The sequence below is a fragment of the Engystomops pustulosus genome, chromosome 9, assembly GCF_040894005.1.
Source record: "Engystomops pustulosus chromosome 9, aEngPut4.maternal, whole genome shotgun sequence".
NCBI classification, from domain to species: Eukaryota; Metazoa; Chordata; class Amphibia; order Anura; family Leptodactylidae; genus Engystomops; species Engystomops pustulosus.
The window spans coordinates 10,756,183-10,775,772 of NC_092419.1; the positions used below are offsets into that span (position 1 = coordinate 10,756,183).

Sequence of the window (19,590 nt, forward strand, 5' to 3'; positions counted from 1 at the left end):
ACTCTCCCTATTGCTCTGTACTATCCCATCTATGCCTCATCCTTCACGTGTAAATTCACATGCATTAAAATTTTCGACCACCGTCCCATTCGTCCTAACGGAGCGCGCAGAAAATCAAAAGTTACCCCATTCGGAACTGAAAACGTGTGTGTGAATGTTTGCAGGGACACCCCCAGGTGTTTAGGGCACATGTGGGTGCAGCGGCGCTGTCCAGGTGCTGAAATGAGTGGAGGAGATCAGAGATGGGCGAGGAGGTGGGTGATGTGTGGAGGGGAGCGGAGGGTGGAGACACAGGGAGGGGGGACGCAATATGCGGATCCAGACAGGCAGGGGAGAGGGAGTGGAGGTGGAGAGAAGCTGGAGGCGCAACAGCTGTGGAGGAGAGGAGAGAGCAGGGGGGTGGGAGCCAAGGCTTTTCCGCAGACACTGATACTCCTGCAAACCCCCCTTCTCCGAGCAGCAAGGGACCCCCTGGCGGAGAACAGGACGGACATGGATCTGAGCCTGTGATGAGGGAAGAGAGACCAGGGTGCGGGTGAGTAATATCCATCCATCTATCCATCATGTGTCCCCGTCCCTGTGCGTGCCTGGTGTCCCTGCCATGACAATAGCTGCTGTCTCCGAGCCTCCCCAGCCCTCTCCCTCTGTTCGCAGATCTGTCCCTCTATCCACTCATCCTCCTCCCTAATCTTTAATGTGTGTAATTGCACCTCTCCGAATCCATCTCCCTCTCGCATAAACAGCACATTATCTCGCAGGCTCCCACCACCACCCCGGGGTGCTCCCCATCTCTGCCGCCCAATCCCTCTACAAAATATTCCCTTCCCCATTCACTAGACAGGTAGCCGCTGCCCCGGTGTTACATTTCCCAAATTGAAGTGAAATGACATCCCTGGATGAGTGGGAATCCGATGTGGGCTCCTTTTAGTTGGGTTTCCAGCAGCTGGTCCACAAGTGGCGGCTCCAGAACTGGAACACGGAACACGTGGGGGATGAATGATGGATTTCGGCGATGCTGTTTATTAAAGGTTTTGCACATTCCCCCCTTGTCAAGGAACATGGACCTCCATTATGGGGGAGAATAATCAACATTGGGACTTATTGATATGGTCCGAATTAGTGCGCCCCCCCCCCCCCCTCCCACCTGATGGAATGAACGTGTCTCCCAGTGGTCGGAGAATTATGTTACTATATATATATACATAGTATAGCCATGTTCTATCCAGAATACATAGTATGGTAATGGGAGGAGGGGATCCTTCATGCACTATGTAGATGCTGTCAAGGCAGCGGTTTAGGAGAAGGGAGGTTATGTGGTCACATTATGGGTCATTAGCAGGAGGCTACGTCACGTTATGGAAGGACTATAACCTAAAGCTCCCAGATAACAGGCGGACGGTGGGAGTCATCCTCTAGGCTCGCTCCGGCGTCTCGCCTCCTTCCGACATATCGGGCAGATCTCATTCTATGTGTCACTTATATAAGGGAGATGACAATGGAGCCATCATTAGGGTCAAGCGTTCCTTATCCATTCATCCATGTGTGTGTGACCATCTGTGTAATTCCTAGCATGTATGGTTCTCCATATGTGGGAATTCATGCACGCGTGTCTAAGAGGCTGTGTGATTCCTCGCCTTATACATCCCCGGGTCGGTGTTTGCTGGAATGTTTGATTTCCTCTATGTGTGTGAACCCGTGCGTGTGGATGGGTGACAGTGTGACCAGGTGTGACTCTTCTTATACCCGTTATACTATGTATAAGCATGTGTGTATATAGAGATCCATTTACTTGTAATGTGCTGCTATCCGATCTGTGTATGATACTAGATCCGTGTCTGAGCAGCAGTTTGTGCTCCAGAGCTGCTCTTCCTATAGTGATGGGATGTAGTAGCCATAATCAACCATTGAGAAAGCTCTGGAGACTGGTTCCGATCACACGGTCACCCAGTTTCTATACTTTCTCCTTAAGGTGTTATACTGTCAGGATCTGCTGGGAGTTGTAGTTTTACAACGGCTGGTGAGCTCCAGGCTGCAGTAGGCAATCCTGAAATCCTGGATAGCTCCGGCTCGGCTGTTAAAATAGGGACACACAAGATCATGATATGGAGCCATAGTCGGCCGTTGTGAAATCTTTGGAGACTATCAGGATCGCCTGGGGGTTGTAGTTTCACAACGGTTGGACAGCTCAGGCTCGACTGTGAAAATAGGGACACACGGGATCATGATATGGAGCCATAGTCGGCCATTGTGAAAGCTCTGGAGACTGGCTTTGGTCACGTCTTAATACTTTCTCCTGTAACCTTAAGGTGTCATACTGCCAGGATCTGCTGGGAGTTGTAGTTTTTAAAATGGCTGGTGAGCTCTAGGCTGCAGTATGCAATCCTGAAATCCTCCGGCTCGACTGTGAAAATAGGGACACAAAGGATCATGATATGGAGCCATAGTCGGCCATTGTGAAAGCTCTGGAGACTATCAGGATCTGCTGGGAGTTGTAGTTTCACGACAGCTGATCAGTTCCAGTTCGACTGTGAAAATAGGGACACACAGGATCATGATCAGTTCTGCAATCAGAGTAATGGACAAAGGAGATCCTCATAGTCCATTACCAAATGTATTTCAGCTAGTGCGTTCACAAGTTCAGTTTTTCACATGCAGTTTTTGATGTCCAAACCAGGGGTGGAATGAAGAAGAGGAGGAGCAGCAGCTCTCAGCGATATGTTCTCACCCATTAGGATCCACACCTGCTTTTGGCTTTGAAAACTGCATTTGGAAAACTGAAGGTGTGACCCTTAGAGGTGGTGGCACACGTTAGCATTTTGAACCCGTTTTTAGGCCATTTTTAAGCAGTCCGTTAAAAAACACATACATTTTTTACCGTTTTTGTCTGTTTTTTCCCATTATCAATTAAGATAATTGGGAAAAGCTGTCAAAACCGCACACGTTAACGGGCTACTTAAAAACGTGTTCCACCACCCTTAGGGATCCACTCTTTGTCCCTGCTACTCCACAGAACTTGGTTCTCCCGCAGGTTACAGCTGGTCTTGGCTGGTCTCACCAGCATTACCTTCTTACTAAAAGGGACTGTCTATAGTATATGTTCCTGTAAGCGATCTCCAACTGTGCACCAGGAGTCATGGAGTCCACCACCGATGAGATGAGTGCGATGGGTGGGTGCAGATGTCGATATAAATCCAAACTCGAAGTTGCGGTTTCAATGACTTTGGATCCATTTCTAAGCCCAAGCCCCTCCGGAATAATCCCTCTAATATGGTATCCCTATTGATATGACCCTATAACGTGCATGATGATTTATAGGAGGCGTTCATCATCTATAATGTCTGGGCTTTGTGTGTCGCACACCTGTTGTGGAGTCTGTACGTCTCCTCCTCTCCCGTGTAGGACAATTGTTCCATTCATTGAACCGAAATTAATCTTCTTAGACGAGAATGGAAAAAAAAAACTGTGTTGGTTCCACTTACTAAAGTGGAAAAATAGTCCTTCGTTCAACCCTAAGGAGACGACCCAAACACAAGACAGCTGTTCTCTTAGGGTGATGCCACACATGGCGTTTTGAAACCGTTTTTGGTCCGTTTTTAAGTAGTCCATTAAAAAACGGATGCGGTTTTTTAACGGACTGCTTAAAAACGGACCAAAAACAGTTTCAAAACGCCATGTGTGGCATCACCCTTGGGCTTGGCTCTCACAAGGTGGAAATAAGGCCGGACTTGATTTTTGGAAGTTGTTTTTTTTTTTTTTTTTTTTTTTGCTGCAACAAATTTGTTGGTATTGTAGATGGTCTTTTTTATTTCTTTCAATTGTTGCATCTCCATGCAGCGCCCCCACAGGGGAGGATGAAGTACTACACAATTTCCATTACAATCATTGTTAATGGACTAATTTAGTTCTTCCCAATACAGGCAGGTTACATACAAGATAGGGTCTATGGGTTTGTTCTTAAGTTGAATTTGTATGTAAGTCGGAACTGTATATTTTATCACTGTAATCCCAGCCAAATTTTTTTTGGTCTCTGTGACAATTGGATTTTAAAAATGTTGGATTGTCATAAGAACCAGGAATAACAATAAAGCTTCATTACAGACACCTGTGATAACTGTTACAGCTGATTATTGTAGCCCAGGACTAAAGTACTGGAAATTACCAACATCCGGAGATCCGTTTGTAACTAGGGGTCGTATGTAAGTCGGGTGTTCTTAAGCAGGGGACCGCCTGTATCTATATATGTTGTAGTCAGTATATAACCGATCCCATCATTGTTAAATAACAGGAAGGGGAGTTCCAATTTTTCTACGATCTCGGAGACGGTTAGAGGGCTCCTGGTCAGGGTCCTCCTGGGTAGCTCCATTGATGAATAGATGAGGGTCCCAACTCCGACCCCACCCCTATTGGTATGATGGGGTATCTGCATATCAGTTCTTTTAACCCTGTAATGTACCTTAACCCTGTACTAGTGATAGATCACGATCATGGAACACTTTGCTATGTCTTAGCCTTATATTTCTGGGATTTGTACTTTTTTCCGCCTTCAGGCTGTAACTTTTCTGTACGCAGCATAAATGTCACAGCTATTTTCTTGCTGCATATTCCAGGTGCAGAGGACACTTGGAGCTTGGACGAGAGACATTCTCATGGGGATTTCTTATCTGAGCCACCAACGTCGTCATATAATATTTGTAGCACCGATGTCCTTTCATGTGGCAGAGGGCCACCAAGACCTTTGGCGCCATTGTAGGGGAGAGGCGTCTGCTAAGTGGCTATGCCCCGCCCTGCTCGGCTTGATTGACAGCTTTCTCTTAAGTGGAACCTTGTCAATCAAACTGAAACCAAGAGGGGAGAAGAAGCGTCATCGTAGCCTTCTCCCCACATCACAGTTCTTCAGAATACGTTCTTACTCAGGTTCCCAATGTTTTAGGGTAAAACAAATCTTGGCGTCGTGCTCTGGTTGTCTCCCGATTTCTTTAGAATTGATCTGGTTGGTATGATCTTGTGCCTCTCGTTGTGGCACTTGGCCCTCCTGATATGTAAGCACACAATGGGGCAGATTTACTTACCCGGTCCCGCCGTGATCCCGCAGTGCGTTGTCCGACATGGATTCGAGTCCGGCGCGATTCACTAAGATCCTTCCTGTGTCGCTACTGCACTGAGGTCCGCTGGAGTTCACCTGCTTCTTCCCGGTGCATGTGAGTGCTTGATCTTGCAACACAAAACCTTTTTTATATTCCGTGGTTTGTCCGAATCCGTCGGGTTGTCTGACGGCCACAGCCCCCGATTTCTGTTGCATGCAATCCAGCGCCGATGTGCCAAAATCCGATCGGGTGCGCCAAAATCCCGGGGCAATTCGGCAAAAAACGGAAATATTCAGGAAACCCGACGAAAGTGCGGCGTTCAGACCCTTAGTAGATGAGCCCCAATTTCTTGATACAAATTTACACAAAAATATCTTTCCTTTTTAAAGGGCAATTCCAGTCATGGTTGGATGGACAGTGGTCCGAGTACTGAGCATTAAAGGTCATGTATCCCTTTCCAAGCTCCCTAGTCATAACAATGTTACACAAAAAACGGGAAAAATAGCAGGATCTGATCATTGTGTCCTTATTTATTAATCTGGCCTTGTAATCAATCAGCTCTGATTTGGTTTCTTATGTTACTACAAATGTACTGCCCTTTAAATAGAAGGTCCTCCACCTTCCGAAATGTATGTAAGCAGGAAGTGTAGGATGGGTGACAATATGGCCACTAGATCCGACTACACTGGGGTTATCTGTAGTCTGTTACCATGGAGCTACAGACACAAAATGAGTAAAATGAAAACATTGGGGCAGATTTACTTACCCGGCCCATTCGCGATCCAGCGGCGCGTTCTCTGCGGTGGATTCGGGTCCGGCCGGGATTCACTTAGGTAGTTCCTCCACCGTCCACCAGATGTCGATGCTGCGCTGAAGTCCCCCGAGGTCCGCCGGAATGCACGAGCCTGTAGCTGGTGAGGGTAAGCGCGAGTCCCGCAACACTTTTTTTTTTTTAAATGCGGCGGTTTTTCCGAATACGTCGGGTTTTCGTTCGGCCACGCCCCCCGATTGCCGTCGCGTGCATGCCAGCGCCGATGCGCCACAATCCGATCGCGTGCGCCAAAATCCCGGGGCATTACAGCGAAAATCGCCACAAATCGGAAATATTCGGGTAACACGTCGGGAAAACGCGAACCGGGCCCTTAGTAAATGACCCCCATTGTTGCCAATTGATAACATTCATCATTATGTAGTGTGGGAGATTTGGCCCAGTAGAGACCGTGGTAGCGGGGTGCTGTGATGCAGTTCAAGACAGTGACACCAAGGTACAGTCCAAAACAGGTCTCGCCTGCGTTTATTGCAGCAGCAAAATAAAACAGCCTTCACATTCAGGCATTAAACAAACAAAAATCCTACCCGTCAGGGTGCTAACTAAACAGAGTTTCTCTAACTCACCACTAGTACATAAAATAAGTCGCTGCTCCAGGCACAGAGGTCAAGGTTGCGTGCTCTCCAACCTCCTTCCAGAGAGAGACAACACTTCCAGCTCTGCTGAGCGGTTTAAAAAAAAAGACTGATTGGGCTGCTCCCATCACCTGTGTCCAAGGTGCTGGACACCCAACCTCAGCACTAAGGCCTTGCATAATAGCAAAACCTAGGGGAAACATACCGCCCATCCACAGTTAACCCCTTCAGTGTCTCACATACCCTCCCCCTCTGTTTGACCCTGTGGGGGCGAACATTTTTGGCCATCAGACAGTGGGTACGGGATAGGGCATCGGCATTCCCATGCAGCTTTCCTGCTCGATGTTCTACCGTGAATTTGAAATTCTGCAACATTAGGAACCACCTTGTGACCCTGGCGTTCCTCTCTTTGGCCTGACTCATCCAGGTGAGGGGAGAGTGATCGGTCACCAGTGTAAACTGCCGCCCTATCAAGTAATACCTCAGGGATTCCAGAGCCCATTTGATCGCCAAGCACTCCCTCTCAACTATACTATAGTTCTTCTCAGGAGGTGTGAGCTTGCGGCTCAGGAATGTCACGGGATGTTCCTCACCCTCCACTACTTGGGACAGGACAGCCCCTAAGCCCACGTCAGAAGCGTCAGTCTGCACAATAAAGGTCTTGGTGAAGTCAGGGGTGATCAGTACCGGTCCATCGCACAAAACCGTCTTAAGTCGCTGAAACGCCCCCTCAGCCTCTTCACTCCACTTTACCATCACCGCCCTGCTACCCTTGGTCAGGTCAGTCAGGGGTGCCGCTATGGTAGCAAAATCGGGGATAAATCGGCGATAATAGCCCACTATGCCTAGGAAAGCCCTCACTTGCTTCTTGCTCATAGGTCGTGGCCACTGCTGGATCGCCTCCACTTTATTTACTTGGGGTTTGATGACACCTCGCCCAATACGGTACCCCAGGTAACGGGCCTCTTCCAGACCCACAGCACATTTTTGGGGGTTCGCTGTCAACCCTGCTGCCCCCAGGGAGTCTACCACTGCTTGCACCTTGGCCAGGTGACTCTCCCAATCGTTACTATAAACTATGATGTCATCCAGATAGGCCGAGGCATATCTCCGGTGAGGTTTTAGCACGAGATCCATTAACCTCTGGAATGTGGCGGGAGCCCCATGTAGCCCAAAGGGGAGTACCACGTACTGAAAAAGCCCATCAGGAGTAACAAAAGCGGTCTTCTCTTTGGCCCTGTCAGTAAGGGGTACCTGCCAATACCCTTTCGTCAGGTCAAGGGTGGAGAAGAATCTAGCCTGTCCAAGTCGTTCTATCAACTCGTCAACCCTGGGCATGGGATAAGAATCAAATTTGGACACCTCGTTCAACTTCCTAAAGTCATTGCAGAACCGTAGGGAACCATCAGGTTTGGGAATCAACACAATAGGACTCGACCAGTCACTTTTAGACTCCTCGATAACCCCCAGGTCTAACATCTGCCTGACTTCTTCGGATATGGCAAGCCGGCGCGCTTCAGGGACCCGGTAGGGTTTTTGGTGTACCCGGATGTGGGGTTTGGTTACGATATCATGCTTGATGACTGAAGTACGTCCCGGTAACTTAGAGAACACATCCACATTTCGGAGCACAAACTCCTTCGCTTCCTGAATCTGGGCCCTGGAGAGGGACTCCGAGATCCGTACTTCAGGCACCTTGGCATCGGGTACACCTACCTCCGGTGTCCCCTTCTTGGGGACAGACGCTTTTTCTACTCCCACGGCCATCAGGGACTCCCTTTCCCTCCATGGCTTTAGAAGGTTCACGTGGTATATCTGTTCGGGTTTCCTCCTCCCCGGCTGAGATACCTTGTAGGTTACCTCCCCTACTTTCTCCATGACCTCATATGGTCCTTGCCATTTTGCCAAGAACTTGCTCTCAACGGTGGGCACCAGAACTAGCACTCTGTCGCCTGGGTTAAAGGTCCTGAGTCTGGCTGACCTATTGTAGACCCTAGACTGGGCCTCTTGTGCCCTTGTCATGTGCTCCTTTACAAGGGGCATTACCGCCGCTATGCGGTCCTGCATAAGGGAGACGTGTTCTATCACACTACGGTGGGGGGTCCTCTCCTGTTCCCAGGTCTCCTTGGCTATATCCAAAAGCCCACGTGGGGAACGGCCATATAACAGCTCAAAGGGTGAGAAACCCGTGGAGGACTGGGGAACTTCACGTATGGCAAACATCAAATAGGGCAACAAACAATCCCAGTCCTTCCCATCCTTGCTGACCACCCTCTTAAGCATCCCCTTCAAGGTCTTGTTAAACCTCTCGACTAGGCCATCTGTCTGAGGATGATACACAGAGGTGCGGAGCTGTTTAACCTTCAGTAACTTACACATCTCCTTCATTACCCTAGACATGAATGGGGTACCCTGGTCAGTCAAGATTTCCTTGGGGAGGCCTGTGCGTGAGAATACCTGGAACAGCTCCCTAGCAATATTTTTGGAGGAGGTGTTCCTTAATGGAATCGCCTCGGGATACCGCGTAGCGTAGTCCAGGATAACCAGGATGTATTGGTGCCCCCTTGAGGATTTGACTATGGGGCCAACCAGATCCATTGCAATCCGTTCAAATGGCACCTCTATGATTGGTAGCGGGACCAAAGGACTCCTGAAGTGGGACACCGGGGCAGTAAGTTGACACTCAGGGCAGGAGCTACAATACCGGTTTACATCCTCCCACACCCCGGGCCAGAAAAATCTCTGCAGGATCCTCTCCCGGGTCTTCTCAGCACCTAAGTGCCCTCCCAGCACATGTTTGTGTGCCAACTCTAGCACCAGCCTACGGTGAGATTGGGGTACTACAAGTTGCTCAACCTCCTCACCCCGTATCTGGTCGACCCTGTACAACAGCTCCCCAACAATCACCATTCAGGGGTATATTTTGTCAGCCCCTGGTATTTGGAGTACCCCATTTATCACCTTAACATTCTCCCGTGCTTTAAACAAGGTAGGGTCCTGTAGCTGTGCAGCCCCAAAATTCTCACGGGAAAACTCAAGGTCCGGCATGTCGGCCACCTCCTCGTGGCCCTCGACCTCACCAGCTAGGACCTCTAGGGGAGAGAATTCATCACATGGGGTCACCCCTACTGCTGGTGTGGGTACATCGGCCTCAAAGGGTTCAGGGGCCAAGGCCGGACATACCTGACGTCCATTATCTGCAACAGCACCTGAGGTGGGTCTTCGTCTCCAGAGGTCCCAAAACACCGGTAAGTCTCTGCCGATAATAGCCTCATGAAACAGGGTCCCCACCACCCCCACTTCATGGGTAATAGTACCACAAGGTGTATGTAGGTTGATGACAGCAGTGGGATATTCGCGAGTGTCACCATGTATACACAACACTCCCACTTTACGCCCACTGTACAGTCCAGGATCAACCAAAGTTCCCCGCACCAGGGTAACCATACTCCCTGAGTCTAGCAAGGCTTCCACCGTGTGACCACCGATTGTGACCATACACACTTGGGGTTCTGCATCCGTGACCGACTCGGCAGCCAGAACCGGCCGGGCAAACAGTGACATTCGCCGGGTCTGGTTGCAGTCCATTGGCTCCACTGACAGGGGACAGTTGGCAGCAATATGGCCCATTTCATGGCATCGCCAGCACTGGATACGGCTATGACCTCTGTCACGAGCCTCACTGGGTTTCTGTGTATCCAAGCCCCCCAGTGTACCCCCTCCCAACCTGACCTGTTTCCCTTTTTCTGCAGTAGCAGTCTTACCAGATGGTTTGGTGACCTTGTCACTGGCACTGCTTCGTGTGGGAGGGATAAGTAGAAGATCCTCCGTAGCCCGATATCTCTCTACTAGGGACACGAGTTCCTCAGCATTTGTGGGACCGGCCTGTCCAACCCACCGCTGGAGCCGAGAGGGCAGAGAACGGGTGAACTTGTCAAGAACCACTCTCTCGACCATCTGTGCTGGGGTGCAGTCATCGGGTTGTAGCCACTTCCGTACAAGATGGATCAGGTCATGCATTTGGGAGCGCGGGGGTAGTTTTTCAGAGTATGCCCACTGGTGGACCCGGCTGGAACGAACTTGAACGGTGACCCCAAGACGAGCCAGAATCTCCGCCTTTAGCTGGGGGTACTCACGGGCCTCCGTTTCACTCAGGTCGTAGTAGGCCTTCTGCGATTCGCCTGTCAGGAACGGCGCCAGGACATCTGCCCACTGCTCAGCTGGTAACTCCTCTCGCTCAGCTACTCGCTCGAAGACAGTGAGATAAGCCTCCACGTCGTCGGTCGCCGTCATCTTTTGTAAAGCCTTCTGCACTGCAGCCCGTGCGGAATGCTGGACAACCGGGTACCCTTGCAAACCAGTATGGAACCCCTCAGTAGTCGTCGCTTGCGGTGCTGCCATAACGCCAGAAAACTTTTCCATCATCAGCTGGAACATGGCTCGGGACTCTTCCTGCTGCTGGCGGGACCTCTCCTCCTGCAGCTGGAACATGGCTCGGGACTCTGCCTGCTGTTGCTGGAGCATGGCTTGCTGCTGTTGGGACCTCTCCTCCTGCTGCTGGAGCATGGCTTGCTGCAGCTGTCGATTAGCCTGGGACTCTTCCTGCTGCTGCTGCCGATTAGCTCTGGCCTCCTCCTGCTGCTGGCGGGACCTCTCCTCCTGCTGCTGGAACATGGCTTGCTGCTGGCGGGACCTCTCCTCCTGCTGCTGGAGCATGGCCTGCTGCTGCTGCCGATTAGCTCTGGCCTCCTCCTGCTGCTGGCGGGACCTCTCCTCCTGCTGCTGGAACATGGCTTGCTGCTGGCGGGACCTCTCCTCCTGCTGCTGGAGCATGGCCTGCTGCTGCTGCCGATTAGCTCTGGCCTCCTCTTGCAGGTATTTAATAAAGTCCTCCATCTTGGCTTTATCCTGCAATTTGCCTGCTGCTTTCACCCAGGCCATGCAATGTTGCAGGATGTAGCGAGCCTTTCAGGTGTGTGTCTTTTGAACTGCCCGCAATCCGAAGCACCATATGTGGGAGATTTGGCCCAGTAGAGACCGTGGTAGCGGGGTGCTGTGATGCAGTTCAAGACAGTGACACCAAGGTACAGTCCAAAACAGGTCTCGCCTGCGTTTATTGCAGCAGCAAAATAAAACAGCCTTTACATTCAGGCATTAAACAAACAAAAATCCTACCCGTCAGGGTGCTAACTAAACAGAGTTTCTCTAACTCACCACTAGTACATAAAATAAGTCGCTGCTCCAGGCACAGAGGTCAGTGCTGTGTGCTCTCCAACCTCCTTCCAGAGAGAGACAACACTTCCAGCTCTGCTGAGCGGTTTAAAAAAAAGACTGATTGGGCTGCTCCCATCACCTGTGTCCAAGGTGCTGGACACCCAACCTCAGCACTAAGGCCTTGCATAATAGCAAAACCTAGGGGAAACATACCGCCCATCCACAGTTAACCCCTTCAGTGTCTCACAGTAGCTATACATTAACCTACATCAGGTAGGTATTTGTCATGGAATATGTGAAGCATATACACATAAGTAGAATATCTATACGTCTATCTCCTATACACCTACTATATGGGAGAGGATGTCTTGGCCCCCCCCAGAACATGATGTTAATTCGAAGCAAATATCACAACAGATCTGCTCGGAGATTCTTCATGCCCAGGAGCTGTACATAACTTTGTCGGAGTCGGAGAGAATATGTTTCCATAACTTATATTCAGGAAAAGTGAGATTTTATTAGCATAACTTATGGTCATAACTTATTAATATTAGAACCGGAGGAAATGGTGGAAATGAAAAATAACTATGAGGAATGAAAGCCAATAAAGACGGTTACAGTAAAATCTCATATATACACATCTATAGGCAGATCATGTGACTGCTGGCAGATTGATTGTGAGGGGTCTTGCTGATGGAAGCCCCCTTAATGCTCAGTGGAAGGAATGGATATTCATGGGGGGAGCAGTCAGTCTTTTTAGGGTTACCAGTCTTATAAATGTTGCTAGGCTTCCGCTTGAGGATGGCACCATACATAGCTGAAATGGGCCATTACTCAAAATTAGGGCAGAAAACTTAGTGGTTACAACAGTCTTACAAGAGGCAACTAGCTTGGTGGTTACATACTGTCTAATTATCTCAAATAGACTACATCTTCCCGGCAGTGTTGTGTGTATCTTTGGTAAAGGGTCTATTACCCAATCCAGTCTCTAGTGATAATCATTTCAGGCAGGGGTGTAACTAAGAGAGGCACTTATTTTAAAAAATATATTAAAAAATGTACACTCACAGTTCTTCACTCATACACACACATTTATGCAGTGAAATATACATTTATATACTATGTATAGTACGCACATATCATTTTATTAAGCATACAGTATATATACACACACATGTATAGTAAATATACATCATATTATTATGCATACAGTATATATACATACATGTATAAACACACCATACAGCATAAACATACACACATTATATACACACCATTTATACATACAGTACAATGTGCAGCATAAATATGTATATAATGGTGCACATCCTCCATTCTTTAGTGTGGCAGGTTGGGCGCCGGGCCCCCTGACACTCTAGGCCCAATGGAAGCTGCTATGGCTGGTACCCCTGTAGTTACCCCTATTGTCTTGGGTGCCCACTCCATCATCGTTCGATGCTTTTGGGGGTGCGAATATCCTTGACTACTCTTGCTTTGATGGTGCTTCAGTTTACAAGTGCTTCTTATTATTACTCAAATACTACCATGTGATGGCCCAGCTAGGCACCTACCGGCAACTCTTACACCTTGGTCTCCACATCACATTAATTCTTCTTTTCAATTTTAAACCCCTTTCTACATGAGTGAGGTTTCCATCTGATATCTCCAAAAAGACTGTAATATTGGATGAGGTCCTAATGCTATATAAGTCCCTCTCTGGTGGTAGAACATATCCATTGTCCTGACCTATGAATGGGTCTACGAGGAGACAAAAGTCTGCGTTACCACAATGATCTAATTCCGATACGTGAATGAGAAAAGCGCAAGCGTCCTAATCATCTGCAGAAGCTTCCAGTCTACACTGCCTGGGACTTTTCATCATCTCATACGATTCGGTGTCACCAAGACAACTGTTCCTCCAAAAATAAACATCTCCAAACGCAGGCGGCCTGCAGATCCCATAAAGTGGCTCAGAAGAAAAGAGGGAATTCTCTCGGCATCACGAGCTATAAACGGAAGAGCGTGATACAGAAGAGGAGGCGAGAGTATCATACTAATTCATATCTACATATCTAACAGCAAATCCATGGAGGCCTCATGAACCAGTCTCCGGCTGAGAAGCTGAACAATGGCTAATGCAACCGCAGTCCAACCAGCACAAACCTCAGTATACACTGAAAATATATCAGTACTGATACCGGATCTATCGGGTAGTAATGGCATCTGTCACAGGGTGGTAAATAGTAGATGGACCCATTTTTCAAAGTAGGAGGTCTCCTGAGATGTTCCCAGCGTGCAGAGGTGAGCTCTTATCAAGATGGACAACCTGTAAAGCCACAACAGGGTCACGAACCCCCAAGATTCTTTGATGTGCACATGCTAGACATGAGGTCCAATCTAGCAGAAGAGCTTAAATAGCACCGAGGGGGACATTGATCATAGTCTGTTAGACTGTTTTGAGCGTTTTTTAGCGCAAAAATCTGGCGCATCTCGTTAATTAGGCGCATTTATGCGCCATTTTCTGGCGCACGGCAAAGTCCGGCACTTAGTGGTTTTGAGCCCCTGCGCCTTATCTGACATAGTGAGAGCCTCCTATACAGATGTTTGCACGGGATCTATCACAAATTTGTGCCTCAAATGGCGCAAAAAAAGGTGCGAAAATGCACAAACTCTGAGCAGCTGCACTTCCAAAAAAAAATCACTTTTCATTACTAAAAACATAGATATTTGTTTCCCAAATGAAGAATTCCCTCCATGCAACATGGAAAATACTTCGGAGCAGTTGTAAAATGTAACATTTCTCCAGTAACGACTTCATCATTGTCTCTGGGATCATCTCTGGGAGTGATTATTGTCTTATTGTACAGATGTGAGAATATTATCAGTCTCCATTTCATGTAAATTATAATAAAAAAGGAAAAGACTCATTTCAGCAAGAATTTTTTTTTTTTCCATCTCTGTAACTTTTAGTCCCTGCAGTTACATCACAATGATAGTTTTTGTGCAGAGATGAAGCCCTGAACGTTCCGTCACATTTTCTCAGTCTCCTTTCATTATTGCTCACAAATGAGATCTAACAATTAGAGACAAATTTGGCACAAATTTAGGCGCAAATGAATCGGAAATGAGACAATTCCAAAACGCATTTACTAAGGCAGAACCAGATCCAATATAGATCAGGAGCCAAAAAGAAGAGCAAACCAGGCGCAAAAATAGGCGAACCTGAGACCCCCCTATGATTAATGTCCCCCCAAGTGCTGTAAAAATGTTCTACTGGCTGTGATAGACTGGTCATGGTGCCCAGACTGATCCCTATTCATCTACAAAAGCACTCAAAAATGGAACGCAATCCTCGAGTGATAGAAGAAGTGGTCTGGTCTAGAGAATTACGTTAGATCATCATATCCTCATACATGATGGTTACATCATGGCTTCCCGGATGTGTGTTCATCAAGATGGATTGACTGTAGAAGACAAACCAATGGGGGAAGGGCGACGCTCTGGACAATAGTCTCCTGGGACTTCTACAGTCCTGACAATTAGATTCTAATTTGACTCATATCATCTACGTAATTATGGTTAACAACCAAGTCCCCTGCCTCATGATAGCTCGATTTCATAATGGCACTGCCCTTGTTTAGTAGTACCCTGCCGTTGTTCGGGACGTGTGGCTACTTGACTTCAGCTTTCATGGATGTACATTACAAACTTGTGTTCCTCAGGAATCTAAGGAACACAACAAAGAGTTTAAGGTCATAATATGGTCCTCAAGTTCCTTAGATCTCCATCTGATTGAGCATCGGTGGGATGTGCTACAGAAACATCAGTCCATACTTTGAAGGCTGGACCTCACAGCTTAGAGGATCTTTTGACAATGTCTCCATGGTAGATACCACAGGGCACCTAAAAACATTTGGTGGTGACCATGCCTCAATTTTGGTGGCCCCAGGGGAGCTACATAATATTAGAATTTTTATCTTATCTCTGATCCATGTAAATATTAGGACATATGTAGACCCTGGGGTCACACAATATCAAACATTTTCATGTTGCCTTCTGGAAACAATTGTGTTTGATTTTTCGAGTACAGGGGGTTGGAGATTTGTACCCTTGTCTGGGAATGCAGACTCTCCACTACTTAATTCTGTGTACAATGACTGTTTTGCTGATATGTTTGCGGCAGTGGTTTTCAGATCTGGACCCAAAGACGACAAGTGTCATCCTCCTGTCATCGCTGATGTTACCTGCTGTGAGAGGGCGGCATGCGATGAATGAGGATGTGAAGCAGGACAGAAGCTCGGATATAAGACACTTTGGTAGCTTCTCTCATTAGGATCCTCCTTAGTTTCTATAACTCTACATGTACAAAGCACATTCTGATAGGATGTTGATAAATTTGCTTATGTAGTACCTCGAACTTATATGTAAAACCTCTCTGCCCCTTACTCAGAAAGAGGGACAATTTTGCATATTATTTTTCCATAATATGCCCTGTCCATTGCCCTACCCCTCATCCCACCCCTCTAGTATGCATACACAGTATAATATCTAAAATATTTTCATCCTGTACAATCCACCCTTCCCCCTACCCCTCCTATTGTGGTCCCTTTTTCTGCTCCCCCTCTTATTATGAACCAGTCTCTGCTTCCCCTCCCCTTTCATTGGTCTCCATTTCTCTGGGAGGGACAGCACGGGACATTCTCCCTACCACCTGGGATGGTGAGAGAGTGCCCAAAAGACGTGACTGTCCCGCGGAATCCAGGACGGTTGAGAGCTATGGTATATAATGAATATGTCGGGCTATTTGTAAGAGATTCCATTAATATAAGATTAGGTCTGATACCCACAACCCCAAGGGATCAGATATTTGCAGTTCAGTCCCATCCACTTGAACCCTAAGGCTTCTAATCCATCAGCTACCCAACATGTCCATGCATCAAATAGACAGCTAATTAAAGGGGTTTCTCAGGAATTCTGGGACGGAGTTGACAAAAACAACCAAAGTTGTATTTGCCCTACTCTGAATCCCTGTCCCCACGTTGGGCATGTACTTCCCCTCTTCAGTCTTCAGAGGGGGCCATGGATTGGCTGAATTTATAGACGACCCTTGGCTTTTCTCCTAAGGGGTTTTCCAGAATTCTTGAAAAATTCCTTAAAATGTTTTGGGCTTGCGTGATGCCTTATTTTTCTTGTGGTAGCACTTCATGGAAATCAAGCATTTTGTCAATGGGTTCTCTCTCTCTCTCTCTTGCAGTGATCAGTTTATCATCAAGAGATTGTCCAAAACGGGCAACTTTTTATGGGCAATTATTTCATTTTACATGACAGACGTTCCTTATTCTTATATGGATACTGATCGAATGCCTCCTTTTTTTTTGCCACCATTGCTCTCGGTAGACTTCCCATCGGTTCTTGCCTAATTAAATTTCCATCAAATTGGGAGTCGAGTATGGCATGTCTTTGATATCTGACGGTCTACTATTTATAACCCGTTCTTTGCCCTTTCTCTCCTACGGGATTCCTTTCCATGCACCCAACTCACTTTGACTCAGACAAGTTTTTCTCACGTCTCTCTAGGGCTTCCCCTCCCCAACTTAGCTCCTGATCCCCCTTCTCTCTATCTTCATTTTCCCCGGCAATAAGATCTATGGATTCCCTGGACGATTGCTTTGATGTATCCAAACGTGTCTTTTATGTTGTGCGGCTGCCTCCTGCTCCTTCACAGCGCACACGTTGAGGTCCTTAAAGTCTCGTCTCGGAAGACTTTTAATGTAAAATACTGCTCCAATTTTCCTCTGTTCTGCCTTTCTCACGTTAAATATAGTCTTTTGTCTTAGCGAAATGCACAGACAAATGTATCCGTTCCCAGCCTGCGATCTTTGGGATATTACGGAGATATTTCTAGGTCACTACCTACAGTCTCCTGCAAGATGTTCTGCTGTAATGAGTGCGGAAACATGCGTGTCACACAAGCCGCGAAACATAAGGCAGAGCCTCTCCCCAGATCCCCCAACTGCAGGAATTGTATAACTTACAGTAGAGAGGACGGAGAACCGATGAATCTATTCTCAATATAGCCGTCTGTTGTATCCCACCTGTCCTATGCCTATGTCAGTAGTTTCTGTGTTTGGAAATCCCCTTTAAGGAGGTCATGCACGTTACATAATTGGATCATCTATGTCTCCTGACTCCTCATTACACATGTGTTTATCGGAGAGTGGATGTGTTCCTAATCCCACGTAAGTCAAGAGTTTTCCCGAAGAGGATAGTGTCCGATTGCGTATTCGTGATTGGCGCTCAATTGACTACTGCTGGGTCAATTATGAATTTTCTCTGGGTAAATTAGGCTTTTATTTGTAGAGGAATTAAAATATTTCAGCCGTGACTGAAGGTCGGAGCCCTAACATAACCCCTAGGTCCCTATTGCACCCCACTCACTGGAGTCTCAGACAAGAAATGGTCAGAGGGCTAGCCAATCACTAGTTTGAGGCCGGTCACCCATCTGTCCAGTGATTGGGTGAGCAGGTGTCTTAATATTGGGTGAGCGGTACCTTAGCATTGGGTGAGCGGTGCCTTAGCATTGGGTGAGCAGTGCCTTAGCATTGGGTGAGCGGTACCTTAGCATTAGGTGAGCGGTTCCTTAGCATTGGGTGAGCGGTGCCTTAGCATTGGGTGAGCGGTACCTTAGCATTAGGTGAGCGGTGCCTTAGCATTGGGTGAGCGGTACCTTAGCATTGGGTGAGCGGTGCCTTAGTACAGGATGAGCGGTACCTTAGCATTGGGTGAGCGGTACCTTAGTATTGGGTGAGCGGTACCTTAGCATTGGGTGAGCGGTACCTTAGCATTAGGTGAGCGGTTCCTTAGCATTGGGTGAGCGATTCCTTAGCATTGGGTGAGCGGTACCTTAGCATTGGGTGAGCGGTGCCTTAGTACTGGGTGAGCGGTACCTTAGCATTGGGTGAGCGGTACCTTAGTATTGGGTGAGCGGTACCTTAGCATTGGGTGAGCGGTACCTTAGCATTGGGTGAGCGGTACCTTAGCATTAGGTGAGCGGTTCCTTAGCATTGGGTGAGCGATTCCTTAGCATTGGGTGAGCGGTTGTCGGAGCAGTGCATGAGTATGTTGGGCAGGACTATTCAGGCGTCATCCCATACTACCAAGGATGGCACAGAAATACTTTTGGCTATGGATGTCTTCCATAATCAGACCTCCCCTAAATCTAGCTTTCTTCTCAACATCCATATGCAGCTACAACAAATAAGCATTGGCCACGGAGACTCAGAGCATCTCCTAAGATGTTAAGCGCTCAGGCCGATTTATCATATTGATTATGAATAATGTCCTACATTTGTGAAGATCAATACAGAGAGATCCATAGAAGTGCAGAACGTGGAGTAAGAGAAGCTGGTCTAAGATAACATATAATGGATAGTCACTACTTAAAGGGAATGTCTCAATAAAACAAGCCTTTCCTATGCCAACGCCGGAGACTCCAAAGCCATAACGCTGAATTGAAATTAATGAGAGTGATTGTGGTCGGATTGAAACCAGCAAGTCACATGACTAGGAGGTAGAAATCTAAATGCAATCATAATAACATTAGCAGCGTGACATTGAAATCTTAAAGGGAACCTGTCATCAGGAGCCCTTTTTCTGGCTCCCCCACGTCCCCTGAGACAATAGTGTGCACATTGCCAGAGTGTTTTTTTTTTTTTTTTTTTAAATAAAACTGCTTTTTTGCGATAAAAAAGAAAAGTTAGATGAAAGTTTACCTTACTCTCTGCAGAGCAGTGTCCCGTGTCCAATGGGAGTGGCCAGTGAGGAGCGGTCACCCCCCCCCCCCCCCACACTCTCCGGAAACCGCTCCGCCATGCATCTATTTCAAATT

The 19,590-nt window shown here is 47.6% G+C and overlaps 1 protein-coding gene across 2 annotated transcripts in view; it reads left to right on the top strand.

Annotated features, from left to right (window-relative positions):
* The first annotated feature begins 325 nt into the window (after window positions 1-325).
* Window positions 326-19,590, top strand: part of SLC8A2 (solute carrier family 8 member A2) — an 86,716-nt gene continuing 67,451 nt past the window's right edge. The window contains exon 1 of one of the 2 annotated variants that reach the window (XM_072125595.1): window positions 326-529. The gene's annotated coding sequence lies outside the window, so the exon portion shown is untranslated. Of the gene's footprint in view, window positions 536-19,590 lie in introns of both variants that reach the window. The other variant, XM_072125594.1, reaches the window with a different exon arrangement.